Below are 19,798 nucleotides of genomic sequence, written 5' to 3'. Positions count from 1 at the left end.
TCAGGTCAATGACCTCCTAGCAGTAAGATCCAGAGTGCTTTAAATGAGATAGCGTGGGCAGAGGGTACATGTGAAGTGAAATTTAGAAAGTTAAAGGGTAGAGGTAAGGGTAATAGTGTGACAGGAAGGGACAGAATAAATCAAGAAATAACGGAGACTTAAGGCAGAATGGCAAAGGAGAATGGGTTGCCCTAATAGTAAAGGATGAAATAAGTACATTAGTGAGGAAAGACTTTGGGTCAGAAGATCATGAAGTAGGATCAATAACGGTGGAAATTAGGACTAGCAAGAGGTCAGAAAACGCTGCTGGGTGCAGTTTAGATCCCCCTAAAAGTAGTTAAGAAATTATTGGAGTGTGTAACAAAGGCAATGTAATAATTGTGGTGGACTTTAATTTTCTAAAGGCTGGAACAACCAAATTGGCAAGGGTGGTCTAGAAGATAAGTTTGTAGAATGTGTTGTGGAACAATGCATTGTGGAACTAACTAGGGATAAAAACCATTTTCAATTGTGTTATTTTCCTTTCTGGGACTTGGGCATCACTGGAAAGGTCAGCATTTGTTGCCTATTCCTAATTTGCCCTTGAAATGATTGGTTTGCTACGGCATTTCAGAGGGCAGTTAAGAGTCAACCACATTGCTGTGGATCTGGAGTTACATGTAGGCCAGACCAAGTAAGGATGGCAGATTTCCCTCCCTAAAGGACATTAATGAACCAGACAGGCAGACTGGTTTTTGCAATACTTGATGACATTTCATGGTCATCATTACTGAGACTAGCTTTTTTTTAAAAAATCCAGATTTATTAATAGAATGGAAATTACACCAGCTGCCATGGTGGGATTTGAACTCATGCCTCTGCAGCATTAGCCTGTGCTTCTGGATTACTAGTTTAGTGATATAAACACTACACTACAACAAACGAGGCAAAATTAATTAGTAATCTCATAGTAAAAGATCCGCTGGAACTAGTAATCATAATACAATTGAATTCTATGTTAAGTTTGAAAGAGACATACTCCAATACAAGGCACATACAAAGGGATATGGATAGGTTAAGTGAGTGGGCAAAGATCTGGCAGATGGAGTATAATGTGGGTAAATGTGAAATTGTCTATTTTGGCAAGAAAAAGAAAAATGAAGCATTTTATCTAAATAGTGAGAGATTGCAGAGCTCTGAGATGCAGAGGAATTTGGGTGTCCCAGTGCATGAATTGCAAAAGGTTAGTATGCAGGTACAGCAAGTGATTAGGAAAGCTAATAGAGTGTTATCGTTTGTTGCAAGGGGGATCGAATACAAAGTAGGGAGGTTCAGTTATACACAGCACTAGTGATACCACATCTGGAGTACTGTGTACAGTTTTGGTCGCCTTATTTAAGGAAGGATCTAAATGCACTGGAAGCAGTTCAGGGAAGGTTTACTAGACTAATACCTGGAAAGGGTGGGTTGTCTTATGAGGAAAGGGTCAACAGGCTAGGCTTGTATCCACTGGAATTTAGAAGAGTAAGAGGCGACTTGATTGAAACCTTTAAGATCTGAGGGATCTTGAAAGGGTGGATGTGGAAAGGATGTTTCTTCTTGTGGGAGAATCCAGAACTAGGGGTCACCATTTAAAAATAAGAGATTGCCCATTTAAGACAGATGAGAATTTTTTTGCCTCAGAGGGTAGTGAGTCTTTGAAACTCTCTTCCTCAAAAGACAGTGGAAACAGGGTCTTTAAATATTTTTCAGGCAGAGGTAAATAAATTCTTGATAAGCAAGGGGGCTGAAAGGTTATCAGGAGGTAGGCGGGATTGTGGGGTTGAGGAAACAATCAGATCAGCCATGATCTTATTGAATGGCGGATAGGTTCAATGGGCCAATTGACCCACTCCTGTTCCTAGATCGTATATTTATATTTTCATAATCACAAACAAGAATTTTAAACTTGAACAAAACCAATTGCATAGGTATGAGGTGAAAATTGGCTAAGGTCAAATGGATAAATAGATTAAAAGGCACGGCACTTAATAAACAATGAGAAATGTCCATAAAAACAATTCAAAATGCTCAACAAAAATGTGTGCAATTAGGAAAAAAAATCAGCGAGAAATATCCACCCATTGCTGACTCAGAAAGCGAAGGATAGTATTTATTTTATTCATTCATGGGATGTAGGTGTCACTGGCTAGGCCAGCATTTATTGCCCATCCCTAATTCCCCTTGAGAAGGTGGTAATGAGCTGCCTTCTTGAACTGCTGCAGTCCATGTGGTGTAGGTATACCCACAGTGCTGTTAGGGAGAGAGTTCCAGGATTTTGACCCAGCGACAGTGAAGGAACGGCGATATATTTCCAAGTCAGGATGGTGCGTGGCTTGGAGAGGGACTACCAGGTGATGGTGTTCTCATGTGTCTGCTGTCCTTGTCCTTCTAGATGGCCGTGGTCATGGGTTTGGAAGATGCTGTCTAAGGAGCCTTGCTGAGTTCCTGCAGTGCATCTTCTAGATGGTACAAACTGCTGGTACTGTGTGTCAGTGGTGGAGGGAGTGAATGTTTGTGAGTGGGGTGCCTTCAAGTGGGCTGCTTTGTCCTGGATGGTGTCAAGCTTCTTGAGCGTTGTTGGAGCTGCACTCATCCAGGCAAGTACAGAGTATTCCATCACACTCCTGACCTGTGCCTTGTAGATGGTGGACAGGTGTTGGGAGTCAGGAGATGAGTTACTCGCTGCAGGATTCCTAGCCTCTGAACTGCTCTTGTAGCCACAGTATATAGCTAGTTCAGTTTCTGGTCAGTGGTAACCCCCAGGATGTTGATAGGGGATTCAGCGATGGTAATGCCATTGAATGTCAAAGGGCATTAAATTAAAAGATGAGGGATATAAGATTACAAAGAATCATAACAAGTCCAAGGGTTGGGAGGGCTTTAGAAACTAGCAAAGGATCAGCAAACATTGATAAAAAGGCAAAAAATAGAACACGAGAGAAAACGAGCCAGGAATATAAAAAAACTTTGTAAGAGCTTTAATAAGTATATAAAAAGGAAGATAGTAGCTAAAGTAAAACAGGATAATAGAAGATGTAAGTTGCATACCAGAAATAGAGGGTAAACTAGGTGCTAAAAAGAGGGAGGAAATTAAAGTCATTAATATCAGCAGAGAAAATTTAGTGAAGAAACTTAAGGGACTAAAATCCAACAAACCCCCTGGATCTGACATTCTGGGGTTCTAAAATAAATAACTGCAGAGATGGTGGATACGCTGGCTTTGATATTCCAAAATTCCCTAGATCCTGGAATAGCCTCAGCAGATTGGAAGTTAGCAAACGTAACACCAATATTCAAGAAAGGAGGGAGAGAGAACATGGGACTACAGGCCAGTTAGGCTATTATCAGTCACAGGAAAGTGTTGGAATCTATTATCGAGGAAGTCTTAACATTGCACTTAGAAACTCATAACAGGATCAGACAAAGTCAACATTTTTTAAGTCTTTGAGGATGTAATTAGTAGGGTAGATAAAGGGGAACCAGTAGATGTAGTATACCTGGATTTCCAAAAAGCATATAATAAGGTGCCACAAAAAATGTTAACAGGCATGATAAGGGTTCATGGAAATGGACGTAATGGAAAGATTGGTTAATGGACAGGGAGCAATGAGTAGGCATAAATAAGACATTTTTGAGTTGGCACACTAAGAATACTGGAGTGCCCCAAGGATCAGTGCTGGGGTCTCAGCTATTTACAACTATATTAATGACTTGGACAAAGGGACAGAGAGTAATGTATCTAAGTTTCCTGTCAAACAAAGCTAGATGGAAGTGTAAGCTGTGGGGAGGGCACAGAGAGCTTGCAAAGAGATATAGGCAGGTTAAGTGGACAACAAGATGCCAGGTAGAGTATAATGTGGTGAAGTACGAAGTTTTCACTTTGTTCGCAAGAATAGAAAGGCAGAGTATTTTTTAAAAGGCATGAAACTTGTAAATATTCATGCTCAGAGTGACTTGCATGTGCTCATGCAAGGAACTCAGGAGATTAGCATGCAGGTACAGCAAGCAATTAAGAAGGCAAATAGCATTTGGCTTTTATTACAAGGTGATTGGAGTGCAGGAATAATTAAGTCTTACTATATTTGTATGGGGCATTGGTGAGACCAATTAGTGTGTGCAATTTTGGTCTCCATATTTAAGGAAGGATATACTTGCATTGGAATCAGTAAAGTGAGGATTTTCTAGATAGGTCCCTGGGACAAGAGGTATGTCCTGTGATGAGAGGCTGAGTAAATTAGGCTACATTCTGGAGTTCAGATGAATGAGAGGTGATCTCATTGAAAGATATAAGCTTCTGAAGGGTCTTGATAGGGTAGATGAGGTGAAGGGGTTGTTTCCACTGGCTGGGGAATCTAAAGAGCAGAGTACAATCTCATGATAAGGGGATGGTCATTTATGTCTGCGATGAGGAGAAATGTCTTCCCTCAAAGAGTTGTGAATCTTTGGAATTCTCTACCTGAGAGAATTTTGGATGCTCCATCATTGACTGTATTTAAGGCTGGGATAAACAGATTTCTGGTCTCTCAGGGAATCAAGGGATATGGGGAATCAACAGATATGGTTAAGAAGGCAGCTCACCATCACCTTCTCAACAGCAACTAGGGATGGGCAATGAATGCTGGTCCAGCCAGCGAAGCCCACAACCCATGAATGAATTTTTAAAAAGGCAGGCAAGTGCAGTTGAAGGCCAAGATCAGCCATGATCGTATTGAATTTTGGAACAGGCACAATAGGCCATGTGGTGTACTCTTACTCCTATCTTTTTTGTTCATTTGTTCTCATTGTTGCAATATTCATGGGAAATTTTAATCTTTAATTAGATTTGATAAATAAAATTAGCAAAGGTATCCTTGAGGATGTGTTCATAGAGTGTATTCAGGACAGTTTTTTAGAATAATAAATTTTGGAAGCTATGAGGGAACAGGATATTTTAAACCTAGCTATGTGTAATGAGACAGGGTTCATTAATTATTCTATAGTTAAGGATCCTATAGGCAAGAGTGAGCATAACCAAATAGAATTTCACATTCAGTTTGAGGATGAGAAACTTGGATCTGGAATTCATGTCTATTTTTAAATAAAGGCAATTACAAATCTATGAGTTGGCTAAAGTAGACCAGCAAAATAGGTCAACAGTTAAGATGGTAGAGAAACAGTGACAGATATTTAAGGAGATATTTCATAACTCTCAACAAAGATATATTCCATTGAGAAAGAAAGATGCTCTAAGAAGGATTCACCATCTCTGGCTAACTAAGGAAGTTATGGTATCAAATTGAAAGATTGGAAAAATTTTAGAAGCCAACAAAGGATGACCAAACAAAAATAATGAGAGAGAAATTAGAATATGAGTAAAATAGCAAGAAATATGAAAACAGATTAGAAGCTTCTACAAGTATGTAAAAAGGAAGGAAGTAGCTAAAGGCAACAGTGGTCCCTTAGATGATGAGACTGGGGAATTAATAATGCGAAACAAGGAAATGGCAGAGACTTTGAACAAGTATTTTGTATTGGTCTTCATGGTAAAAGTATCCCAAAAAGAGTAGAAATTCAACAGGTTAAAGGGAGGGAGAAACTTAAAACAATCATGATTACTAAAGGAAAAGCTAGTAGGAAAAGCAATAGGACTAAAGACTGACAAGTCTCCTGGACACACCCTGGGATCTTAAAAGAAATGGTTGCAGGGATAGTGGATACATTGGTTGTAATCTTCCAAAATTCCCCAGATCTGGGAAAGGTCCCAGCTGATTGAAAAACTGCAAATGTAACACCACCATTCAAGAAAGGAGGGAGACAGAAAGCAGGAAACAATAGGTCAGTTAGCCTAACGTCTGTCATTGGGAAAAATTTAGAATCCATTATTAAGGAACATGTAGCAAGTTGTTTAGAAAATCATAATACAATCAGAGTCAACATAGTTTTATGAAAGGAAAATCATGTTTGACAAATTTACTAGAGTTCTTTGAGGATGTAACAAGCAGGGCGGATAAAGGGATTCTGGTAGATGTATTGTAATTGGATTTCCAAAGGCATTCAATTAGATGCCTTATATATGGTTACTATACAAGATAAGAGCTCATGGCATTTGGAGCAATATATTAGCATGAATAGAGGGTTGGCTAACTAACATGAAGAAAAAAGTCAGCATAATTGGGTCATTTTCAGGTTGGCAAATTGCAACTAGTAGAGTGCCACAGGGAGCAGTGCTGGGACTTCAACTATTTTCAATCTATATTCATGGCTTGGATGAAAGGACATGTTGTATTGTAGCCTAATTTGCTGACAATGCAAAGATAAGGAGGAAAGCAAGTTGTGAGGATGATACAATGAGTCTGCAGAGGGATATAGATAGATTAAGTGAGTGGGCAAAATTTGGCAGATGGAGTATAATGTTGAAAAATGTGAGGTCCACTTTGGCAGAAGAATAGAAAAGCAGAGTATTATTTAAATGGGGAGAAACAGCAGAATTCTGAAGTACCGAGGGATCTGGGTGTCCTTCTACAGCATTCACAAAAAATTAACACGCAGATACAGCAAGTAATTAATAATGCAAATAGAATGTTGGCCTTTATTGCAAGGGGGTGGAGTATAAAAGAATGCTGCAATTGTATAGGGCATTGATGAGACCACACCTAGAGGACTGCATACTGTTTTGGTCTCCTTATGAGGGATTTATTTGCATTGGCGTTAGTTCAGAGAAAGTTCAATAGGTTGGTTCCTGGGATAAAGTGGTTTGTTTTTGAGGATAAGTTGAGCAGGTTGGGCCTATACTCAATCGGATTTAGAAGAATGGGAGGTGATCTTATTGAAACATGTAAGATTCTGAGGGAGCTTAACAAGGTAGATGCTGAGAGGATGTTTCCCCTCATGGGAGAATCTAAAACTAGGAAGCATAGTTTCATAATAAGGGACCTCCCATTTGAGATGAAGATGAGGAGGAATTTCTGCTGTCAGACAGTCTTTAATCTTTGGAATTCTCTACCCAGAGAGTAGTGGATATACTGATCATTGAATATATTCAAAGCTAGGTTAGACAGATTTTTGATCTACAAGGGAGTCAAGAGTTATGGGGATCAAGCAAGCAAGTGGAGTTGAATCCATGATCAGATTAACAATGATTTTATGAATTACAGAGCAGGCTCAAAGGGCTGAATGGCCTATCCTGCTTCTCATGAACTGTTAGTTCTGTTTCTCTCTTCACAGATACTGCCTGACCTGTTGAGTATTTTATGCATTACATGTATACTGACGACACCCAGCTCTACCTCACCACTGCGTCTCACCTCCTCCACTGTTGCTGAATTATCCTGCCTTTGTTACCTCTAGGGGAGGCCGTGACTCAGTGGTATTGCCACTGGACTAATAATCCATAAACCCAGAGTGACCCGGGTTCAAATCCCACCATGGCAGAAATTTACTCCATTGTTTCAGTCCCCATTCCAAGCTCTGTCCCTTAGCTACTGACTTCATCTCTCTCCCTGGCAGTGGTCTAAGATTAAGCCATTCTGTTTGCAACCTTGGTGTCACATTTGATCCTGAAATGGGCTTCTGGTCTCATTTTCATGCCATCTCTAAGAAAGCGTATTTCCACATCCATAATCCCAACTGACTTCACCCCTGTCTCAGCTCATGTGCTGCTAAAACCCTCCTCCATGCCTTTGTTACCTCTAGACTTGATTATTCTCACACTGCCTGCCTGGTCTTCCACATTCTACATTCCATAAACTTGAGGTCACCAAAATTCTGCTGCCCATATCTTAACTAACAGCAAGTCCTATTCACCTATCACCCCTGTACTTGCTGACATACATTGGCTTCCAGTCAAGAAACATCATGATTTTAAGATTCTCAGCCTTGTTTTCAAATTCTTCCATAGCCTTGCCCCTCCCTATCTTTGATATCTCCTCCAATCCCACAACCCTCAAAGATATCTGCAGTCCTCTTCTTCTGGTTTCTTGTCCATCCCCAATTCTAATTGCTCCATCATGGGTGTCCATGTCTTCAGTTGTCTAGGCTACAAACTCTGGAATTCCCCCCATATACCTCACCACCTCTCTACCTCACTTCCCTCCTTTAAGACACTTATTAAAACCTAAAATAAAAGCAAAATACTGAAGATGCTGGAGTTCTGAAGCAAAAACCAAAAATACTGGAAATGCTCAGCAGTTGTGGTAGCATCTGTGGAGAGGTGGTGGCATAGTGGTATTGTTGCTGGGCCAGTAATCCAGAGACCCAAGGTCATGCTCTGGGAACCTGAGTTTGAATCCCACCATGGCAGATGGTGGAACATGAATTCAATTAAAAGTTTAATGATGAAACCATTGGTGTAAAAACACACCAGGATCACTAATGTCCTTTAGGGAAGGAAATCTGCTGTCCATTTCTGGTCTGACCTACAGATGGTTGACTCTGAAATGGCCAACCAAGCAAGCCACTCAGTTGTCTCCAACCTATAGAAGTCTGTAAAGAATGGAACTGGACGGACCACTCAGCCTCAACTTAGGTGCTGGAAATAACAACAGAAACCCAGCCCTGTTGACCTGGCAAAGTCCTCCTCACTAACACCCAGGGCCAAAATTAAGAGTACTGTCAAGTTACAGCCCGACCATACTCACGGAATCATACCTTATAGATAATGTCCCAGACATCACCACCGCCTCCCTGGTTATGTTCTATCCCACTGACAGGGCATGCTGTAAGCCAATGCGTCATTTAAATTGTACTTTATTAATTGCTTTTAATCATGTAACCCGTGCTTTTACTTCTTTCATATGAATGAATGTAAGCTGGTTGTGGTGCAGTCCTGTCAGCAGAGTTTGTCTCATGGTAGCAAGAAGATGGAGTTACGGAGAAGAGTTCTTGACTGAAGACATCACAGAGGCTCATATTGAACTTTATATTTAAAAGACAGTTTCAACTAAACAGACACACACCACACATAGACATGTCAGGGCAGGCCCCTGAGGTGGTGGTTTGCCACAGACGCTTCATCTACAAAAACTGAACGAGACAATGGCCACTTGGGAATGTGTGAATGGCCTTCTTCCTGCCCCAAGACACTGATCACACCCATTGTTGGTATGCGCCTGGAGACACCCCACCTCCTGAGGGCAGGATATGACCACATAGAGGTGGTCCTGGATGACAAGGCTGGGGCTAATAATTCAATCGGACGGTCCGATTTAAGGTACTGCCTTATGTGCCAAGGGCCAGGATCAGGAAGGTGTATAAAGACACAGCCCTCAAGGACTTTGTTACTACAGTCGGGAGAGTGGCCTGGTCAGCCATTCCATGGTTGGTGGTGAGAAAGGCCCTCCCCGCCAGACCCTTCCTACATCCCGGGAGTCTCACCCCCTCCGCACGTTGCCCTCGAGGTGGCTGAGGTGGGGAAGAGACTGTTGTCCACCTCCCTGTGGATTGTACCTTTGGAAAGAAGGTCTGGAGAGAGATGCAGTGATTTTTGTCAAGGTTCATCCTGAGCAGCTCTGTGACACAGGACACTGTGCTCTACGCATTGTTCCCAGGGAGACGCACTGAGACGAACATCAGCTGCAGCTGGGGGATCATCAACTCGGTGAAAGACACTGTTTGGTCTGCCCGAAACTCGTTGGTCTTCTAGTGCATAGAGTTGTCCCCGATCAAGTATTGCAGACTGGCACATTCCAAGGTCCAGGACTACGTGCTGAGGGACGCACTAAAGCTTGGGGCAGCCGCCGCAAAGGCGCAATGGGGAAAGGTCACTGTCTAAGACCTTTCTGCCATAGTGCAGCGAGGATCTGGGAATTGTGTAGACCCCTTGGGCTGTATGACTCATATTGAATGTTTGCAGTGAATATTATATGTATCACAATTGTACTGAAGAACCTCAGAGTGCAACATGATCTATGTAGACAACTTAAATACCATTGCACTGTCTGTTATGACCATTATGAAATGTCTGTAATGTTCCTTGATTGTGTTGAAGCTCCTCAGGGTGTGACATGATCGATCTGGAAACCTTGAATATGATTGCGCTTTTGTGATGACGCATTTGAAATGTTTTGGAATGTTCTTTTAGATATTTTATGAATAAAGTATATTTTTGCAAAAAACAAAGTCACACTGGGAGATCTGTTGAAGCACTGATCACCTGAGACAGACCCTAGCTCACAGAATTCCTAAGTAACCAGTGTCATTGTATGTGCTATTACTTAGAGATTTTAAAAAGGTGTTTCACGACCAGCCCAGGTTGTTGTGTGCCATTGATATCAAGCGTAGAGACAAGACCTTTTAGACCAGAGAAGGGGGTGGTCTTACACAGAACCAGCAGAGGTGGCAGCACAATGGTATACAGTCATGAGGGAGTTGCCCTGGGAGTCCACACTTTGACTCTGGACCCCACAAAGTCTCATGGCATCAGGTCAAACATGGGCAAAGAAACCTCCTGCTCATTACCACGTACCTCTTCACCGCACCCCTACTCCCCACCCACCCTCAGCTGATGAATCAGTGCTCCTCCAGGTTGAACAGCATTTGGAGGAAGCACTGAGGGTAGCAGGGCACAGAATATACTCTGGGTGGAGGACTTCAATGTCCATCACCAAAAGATCACTACTATTGACCAAGCTGGCCAAGTCCTAAAGGACATAGCTGCTAGAGTGAGTCTGCAGCGGGTGGTAAGGGAAAAACACCTCATCCTCACCGACCTGCCTGCTGCAGATGCATCTGTCCATGACAGTATCAGTAGGAGTGACCACTGCACAGTCCTAGTGGAGATGAAGTCCTATCTTCACATTGAGAGTTGTGTGGCACTACCACTGTGCTAAATGGGATAGATTTCAAACAGACCTAGCACTCTAGCAACTCGAGGGCCATGGGCCATCAGCAGTAGCAGAATTGTACTCTGCAGCCTCATGGCCCAGCACCGTTTTTTTATTCTTTCACAGGATGAGGGCATCACTGGCAAGGCCAGTATTTGTTACCCAACCCTCACTGCCTTTGAACTGAGTGGCTTGCTAGACCATATCAGAAGCCAGTTAAGAGTCAACCATATTGCTGTGAATCTGGAGTCACACATAGGCCAGACCAAGTAAGGACAGCAGATTTCCTCCCCAAAGGGGCACAAGTGAACCAGGTGGGTTTTTACAACAATGGATGATAGTTTCATGGACACCGTTACTGAGACTAGCCTTCAATTCCAGATTTATTAATTGAATTTAAATTTCACCCGCTGCTGTGGTGAGATTTGAGCTATTGTCCCCAGAGCATCAGTCTGGGTCCTTGAATGACTAGTCCAGTGACATTACCACTACACCACCAACTCCCATACTCTACCATTGCTACCAAGCCAGGGGGCCAACCCTAGTTCAATGAAGAGGCAGGAGTGCATGCAAGCAGCAGCACCAGGCATACCTAAAAATGAGGTGCCAACCTGGTGAAGCTATAACACAGGACTACTTGCGTGCCAAACAGCTTAAGCAACAAGTGATAGACAAAGCTAAGCGATCTCACAACCAACGGATCAGATCGAAGCTCTGCTGTCCTGCCGCATCCAGTCGTGAATGGTGGTGCACATTTAAACAATTCACTGGAGGAGGAGGCTCCACAAATATCCCCATCCGCGATGATGGAGGAGCCCAGCACCTCAGTGCAAAAGATAAGGCTGAAGCATTTACAACAATCTTCAGCCAGAAGTGCCGAGTGGATGATCCAGATCGGCATCTTCCAGAAGTCTCCAGCATCATAGATGCCAGTCTTCAGCCAATTCGATGTCAGGAAATGGTTGAAAGCACTGGATACTGCAACGGCTATGGGACCTGACAATATTCCAGCAATAATATTGAAGGCTTGCACTCCAGAACTTGTTGCGCCCGTAGCCAAGCTGTTCCAGTACAGCTAAAACACTGGCATCTACCCGGCTATGTGGAAAATTGTCCACACAAAAAGCACACAAATCCAACCCAGCCAATCACCGTCCCATCAGTCTACTCTCGATCATTAGTAAAATGATGGAAGGGGTCATCAACAGTGCTATCAAGTGGTAATTGCTTAGTAATAACCTGCTCACTGATGTTCAATTTGGGTTCCGCCAGGATCATTCAGCTCTTGACCTCATTACAGCCTTGGTTCAAACATGGACAAAATAAGTGAACTCCAGAAGTGAGGTGAGAGTGACTGCCCTTGACATCAAGGCAGCATTTGACCAAGTATGTTATCAAGGAACCCCAGCAAAACTGGAGTCAATGGAAATCAGGGGGGAAACTCTCCACTGGTTGAAGTCATACCTAGCACAAAGGAAGATGGTTGTGGTCAATGACCCCAGTTCCAGGTCATTACTGCAGGTGTTCCTTAGGGTTGTGTTCTTGGCTCAACCATCTTCAGCTGCTTCATCAATGACCTCCCTTCCATCATAAGGTCAGAAGTGAAGATAAAAATACCTGGAAAAACTCAGCAGGTCTGGCAGCATCTGCGGAGAGGAACACAGTTAATGTTTTGAGTGCGTATGACTCTTCAACAGAACTAAGTAAAAATAGAAAAGAGGTGAAATATAAGCTGGTTTAAGAGTGGGGGGGAACAGGTAGAGCTGGATAGAGGGCCACTGAAGAGTCATAAGGACTCGAAACATTAACTGTGCTCCTCTCCGCAGATGCTGCCAGACCTGCTGAGTTTTTCCAGGTATTTTTATTTTTGTTTTGGATTTCCAGCATCCGCAGTTTTTTGCTTTTATCAGAAGTGAAGATATTCGTTGATGATTGCGCAATGTTCAGCACCATTCACGACTCCAAAGATACAGAAGCAGTCTGTGTCCAAATGCAGCAAGACCTGGACAATATCTAGGCTTGGGCTGTCAAGTGGCAAGTAATATTTGCGGCACACAAGTGCCAGGCAATAGCCATCTCCAACAAGAGAGAATCTAACCATCGCCACTTGACATTCAATGGCATTACCATCGCTGAATCCCCCATTATCAACATGCTGGGGGTTACCATTGACCAGAAACTGAACTGCACTAGCCATATAAACACTGTGGCTACAAGAGCAAGTCAGAGGCTAGGAATCGTGCAACAAGTAACTCACCTCCTCAATCCCCAAAGCCTTCCCACCATCTCCAGAGCACAAGCCAGGAATTTGATGCTGCACAGTAGCAGCAGTGTGTACCATGTACAAGATGCACTGCAGGAACTCACCAAGGCTCCTTCACAGCACCTTCCGAACCCATGACCGCTACCATCTAGAAGGACAAAAAACAGCAGACACATGGGAACACAACCGCCTGAAAGTTCCCCTCCAAGCCACTCACCACCCTGACATGGAAAGATATTGCTGTTCCTTCACTGTCATTAGGTCAAAATCCTGGAACCCCCTCCCTAACAGCACTGTGGGTGTACCTATGCCACATGGACTGTAGCGGCTCAAGAAGGCAGCTCACCACCACCATCTGAAGGACAAATAGGGATGGGCAATAAATGCTGGCCTAGCCAGCGGCACCCACACACCAGCAATACATTTTTTTAAAGTTAGCATTTTTGAGTCCAATATGACTCTCATTTAGTACCCTCTACTTTGGAATCAGATCCAAAGAAGTCATATTGGACTGGAAACATTAACTCTCCTTCCCTCTCCACGGATGTTGCCATACCTGCTGAGTACTTGCAGCGCTTTTGTTTTTAACTTCTTAAAACCTATCACTTTGACTAAGCTTTTGGTCATCTAACCTAATATTTCCTTTGTGGCTCGGTATCATAACTTTGTTTTTAAATGCTCCTGTCAGGTGCCTTGGGATATTTCATGATGTTAAAGACACAATGTAAGTTACTGTTGTTCTTTCCAGCATTTTCTATTTTTATTTCAGATTTCAAGCATCTGCATCATTTTGTTTTATTGATCAGTCTATTCTGATGGGAATAAGCAACTGCAAGAAAGAAAGAAACTTGAAATTATGCACCTTTCATGACCTCAGAACATCCCAAAGCACTTTTCGGCCATTGAAGTGCTTTTTGAAGTGCAGTCACTGTTGGAAAAGCAGCAGCCATTTTTTGCACAGCTAGATCCCACAAACAGGAAGTGAAAAGTGACCAGGTTGTCTATTCCTAGTGATGTTGCTGAGGGATAATTATTGGCCAGGACTCAGCTTCTCTTTTTCAAAATAATGCCATGTGATAGGCACTGGTTTAGTGCTTCAGTGGAATGATTGATTGCACCTCTATCAGTAAAACATTCAATGCTGCATTGGGAGTGTCAGCTGGGATTATATACTCAAAGTTCTGGAGTATGGCTCGAACAGGCAATCTTGTGGCGCAGAGTTAAACTTGCTACTCACTGAACCACGTCTGACACGCGTATCTGCTTGCCCAAATTACATTGTAAATAGAAGCCATTCACCATTAGCAGGGCAGCAAGGGTATTACATTGCTGCAAGATCAATTTTTTAAAAATTTCAATAAAAGCAAAATACTGCGGATGCTGGAAATCTGAAAGAAATACAAAAATACCTGGAAAAACTCAGCAGGTCTGACAGCATCTGCGGAGAGGAATACAGTTGACGTTTCGAGTCCATATGACTTCATCAGAACTAAGGAAATAGAGAAATTAGGTGAAATATAAGCTGGTAGAGGGGGATGGGACAGGTAGAGCTGGATAGGGGGCCAGTGATAGGTGGAGGCAAAGAAGAGATTGCCAAAGATGTCATAGACAAAAGGACAAAGGGGTGTTGATGGTGGTGATATTATCTAAGGAATGTGCTAATTGGGACATTAAGGGTAGCAAGCAGGACAAGCTAGTGGCAGATGGGCCTACTGGGGGTGGGGTGGAGGGAAAGGAATCAAAATGGGCTAAAAGGTAGAGATAAAACAATAGATCGAAATAAATTTTAAAATAGGTTGGAAAAGAAAATTTTTTTTTAAAAATTATTAATTATTGGAAAAGTGGGGATCGAAAAGGAGGTGGGGATGGAGGAGAGAGTTCATGATCTGAAATTGTTGAACCCAATATTAAGTCCGGAAGGCTGTAAAGTGCCTAGTCGGAAGACGAGGTGCTGTTCCTCCAGTTGGCGTTGAGCTTCACTGGAACATTGCAGCAGGCCAAGGACGGACATGTGGGCATGAGAGCAGGATGGAGTGTTGAAATGGCAAGCGACAGGGAGGTCTGTGTCATGCTTGCGGACAGACCGAAGGTGTTCCGCAAAGCAGTCACCCAGTCTGCGTTTGGTCTCTCCAATGTAGAGGAGACCACATTGGGAGCAGCGAATGCAGTAGACTAAATTGAGGGAAGTGCAAGTGAAACGCTGCTTCACTTGAAATGAGTGTTTGGGTCCTTGGACAGTGAGGAGGGGGGAAGTAAAGGGATACATTCTGCTGTTGCATGGGAAGGTGCCATGGGAGGGGGTTGAGGTGTAGGGGGTGATGGAGGAGTGTACCAGGGTGTCCTGGAGGGAACGGTCCCTGCGTAAGCCATCAGGGGGGGTGAAGGGAAGATGTGTTTGGTGGTGGCATCATGCTGAAGTTGGCAGAAATGGCAGAGGATGATCCTTTGAACGTGGAGGCTGGTGGGGTGATAAGTGAGGACAAGGGGGACCCTACCATGGTTCTGGGAGGGAGAGGACATTCCTTAGATAATATCACCACCGTCAACACCTCTTTGTCCTTTTGTCTATGACATCTTTGGCAATCTCTTCTTTGCCTCCACCTATCACTGGCCCCCTATCCAGCTCTACCTGTCCCACCCCCCTCTACCAGCTTATATTTCACCTCATTTCTCTATTTCCTTAGTTCTGATGAAGAGTCATACGGACTCGAAACGCCAACTGTATTCTTCTCCGCAGATGCTGTCAGACCTGCTGAGTTTTTCCAGGTATTTTTATTTTTGTTTTAAAAATTTCAACTGTGCTACTGATTACACTTACTAAATCATGTGGCTCCTTTCTGATTCCAATAGTCTAGAAATTACAGTTCAAGATATCGACAGCCAAACACTGAATGCAATTATATGACAGTCCTCTAATCATTAATTTAGTGAAGTCTCTAGTATTAATAATATAAATAACCTTAGTTAATAATGTAAGCAGATGAATGATATTGAATTTTTTTGATGAAGTGACAGAGAATGTTGAGGAAAGGAATGCAGTGGATGTTGTCCATGTGAATTTAAGAAAGCATTTGACAAAGTACCACATAAAAGGATGGTTAACAAAATTAAGGCTCTTGTAATGAGATGATCAATGTCAGCTTGGATTTTTTTAAAACTGACTTCAGGACAGGAAACAGTGAGTTGTGGTCAATGGTTGCTTTTCAGACTGGAGGATGGGAGACAGTAGATTTCCCCATGGGTCAGTGCTTAGATCAGTGCACCATTGACATATGTAAATGGCTTGGAGATTGAAATACAAAGTAACATTTCAAAACTTGCTGGTGATACCAAACTTGGAGGCATGACAGACAGCGAGGATGATGCCAATTGATTGCAACAGGCCAGATAGGCTAGCAAAATGGGCAGACAAGTAGCAGATGGAATTTAACACAGAACAGTATGAGGTGACGCGCTTTGGCAGAAAAAATGGGCAGAGGCAATATATAGTTAATGGCACAGTTCTAAAGAATGTGCAGGGACAGAAAGACTTGGAAGTTCATGCGATTGATCTTTGAAGGTGGCAGGGTATATTAAGAGAGTAGTTAGCAATGCATATGGGATGTTGGCTTCAAAAATAGAGTATTGGGAACAAAAGCAGAGAAATGATGCTGAATCTTTTTAAACCTCTGGCTAGGTCATAACGAGAGTACTGTGTCCTTGTTCTGATCGCCCATCGTTTGGAAGGACGTGAAGGTCCTTGAGAGGGTGCAGAGGAGATTTTGCAGAATGGTTCCATTGATGAGGGAGTTTAGCTACAAGGTTAGGTTGGAGAAGCTGGGGCTGTTCTCCATGTTCTACCCTTAAGAGTTGAGGCAATTGCCTTTTAGGGGAAGCTAGTTAAGTACATGAGGGCAAAAGGAATTGAGGGATATGTAGATAGGGTGAGATGACATCGTGCTTATGTGCTGTATGTAATTAATGAGTGTCTATCTCAAGTGCTGGGTAACAAAACAGTATTTGGTGTTGCCATTGAGTTTCATTCATCAATGAGCAAAAGGATAGGAAACCGTTTATTTCTCAAATATCCAAGGCCGAGAAATTCAACAAAGACCAACCTGTCAAAAACAAATATAGGGTCAAGTTACCCGGAATTACAGGGCAGGGCTGCCGGAGCTATGGGACTGCTCCAGTCCAAGTGTTACAGGGTGGTCACCTCTGTATTACATTATTGTCATGTTGGATTGGGCAATAATACCCTTCCTTATCAGGGTACAGGTGGAAACTATGCAGACTGTTGAAATTTTCACCAGAATATCCTCCAAGACTATAACTGACCCTTACATAAAGCATGTCAAGGAAATTTGCCATTGCAAAATATTCTAAATAAGGTCTCAGGAGCTGGTACCTCAGTAGAACCCATGGATGATGAAATTTTGCAAATTTTCCTACAAGTTTTATTTATTCATTTGCGGGATGTGGTCCATGTGGTGTAGGGGTTGCAGTGGTTCAAGAAGGCAGCTCACCACCACCTTCTCAAGGGCAATTCGGGGTGGGAAATAAATGCTGGCCCAGCCATCGACGCCCCACATCCCGTGAGTGAATAAAACAAATTGTAGGAAAATTTGTAAATGAGTCGCTAGGCAGCATAGAGCTTGAAATATTGTGAGTGCAAGATGAAAATCTTTGGCAACATGTCCCTCTTTTCAGCAATATACAAATAGAATCCCTCCCTGGCGGAACCATCCGACTCTATAGCGACAGTGCAGAATTACTATTTGAATTAACTAACAATTCATGCTTCATTTCATGTCAAAGATTGCGGCTGCTCAGGAGAAAGTGGCTGCGCATTAGACATCAAATTACACCAGTATTAAAATAGGATGTTTGAAAGTCAATTGAAACATCCACCAGTATATCCTAACGTTAGCTCGGCTCCTTTCTCTACAGAATATGCCTGATTTACTGACTGTCCCCCCCTCCCCCCTTTTAAAAGAAATTCTAGCATTTCGTTTTGCACCAAGTCCATATTTTGCTCGGTGATAGCACCTTTGGCGTGTACACAGACAGAAGTGAGTGTAACGCGAAGCGACTGACCGATTGACTGTACCGAAATTAATAAGTAATAACAACTGCAATTAACACTGCTACTATATCACTCCGACCAGAAGCTTTCGATTCGCTATTTCCTATACTGAACGATAAAATTAATAGGTAAATTGCAAACTATAGGCTTCTGTTGCTTGGCGTTTTAGAGTTTATCAATTAAAAACAATTGGAATTAATTATTCATTCAACTCCATCATCGAATTGCAAATGAATGTTGTTCCTGGGAATTCCAGAATGTAAACTGATTGCAAAGATGTAGAACTACAAAATAAACGTGGACCCGTTTCTACAAAAGTAAGAAACCCATCACGATTGCTTGAAATCGGTTAAATGGTTTTACTGGCTGTAAATTATGTACAGGTCGGTTTAAGGGATGATACCTAGTGCTTAATTCCTACTGGGGGGGGCACGAAACGAGGTGGCGAGGAGGCGCCGGGGTACAGTAATAGTTTAAAGACTGGATGAGGATGGGTCTCATTAAAACCGGGCCAACTATGAGAGGTAAAGGGATCGATACTGACCCACATCCCGGATTACCGTGGGAATAAGGCTCTCCCGCGGTAACCCGGCTTCAATATTTTTTACAATGACCTGTCAAAACACTTTAATCCCAGTACATGATAAGCAGCAGGAGCAGGCTTATTCTGACGAGTTTGCAATGCTGCGCTCTTTTAGTTTATGTATAAAGTGCCTGTCCGCCCAATGAGTATATGGTAATAGTCATTAAAATTCCATTCTATAGCATAACTTTCCACTGCCGTTAAATTGGAGGTACTTTAAGATGGCAAACTTTTTTTAACGCTCATTTCACGAATTAGCATTTCTGATTCCGTGGAAATATTTCGGTCTTGCTGCTTTTTTTCCGGAACATTACCGATATGAGTTGTTTCTGTTTGGCTTTCATCCTTACTTTCTGTGCATCTACCAACATTAAAGGCAGCATAACACATTTGCCAAAAAGCTTTTTGATATGCACAAGGGCGCTGATCGTTTAAAGCATAAGTTACAAATTAATCATTTCCATTTAGCGTCTGCAATTCCTGATGACTTTCATCGGCTGAAGCAATACATTTCCACATGAACCGTCCCTCGGCCGTCTTCACATTGTGGCGGCTCTCCCCCCACTTTGAACCCAGTGATGTTTAATTTCAATCTCGTTATTAATTTGAATGCGTTAGGCCTATAATTCAACATGTTTTTCTTTCAAAAGTGCAACAGGAAATAGCTTTTGGGACTTAATATGTACATTTATCGTGGTACTTGTGATTTTTTTTAAAAGAGTCGCAGTCATTTTCTGCTTATTTAAACAATATTTAGATATTATTGCACTTGTTAAGGGCTGTAAGCACTTTATTGTTCATATCTATATATATATCATTGCAGCTTTGATAAAATCGTTGAAAACATTTTCAATGCTTATATATAGAAAGCATTAAAGAAATATATAGATACATAAATTACAATTATATAAAATTATAAAAATGTAAATTAGCTTCCAATGGCCTTTTCCGGAAATTTGTTTAGACCGCTCCCAGCACTAACCCCCTCCAGTCTCCAAACTTGAAGGCTTAATTGTTAACGTGCAATTTTGTCCTCGCATGCCACTGTTATGTTAATAGGGTTTTTT

Source organism: Cetorhinus maximus, chromosome 2, assembly GCF_964194155.1.
Source record: "Cetorhinus maximus chromosome 2, sCetMax3.hap1.1, whole genome shotgun sequence".
Classification (NCBI taxonomy): domain Eukaryota; kingdom Metazoa; phylum Chordata; class Chondrichthyes; order Lamniformes; family Cetorhinidae; genus Cetorhinus; species Cetorhinus maximus.
This window is presented reverse-complemented; position numbering follows the sequence as displayed.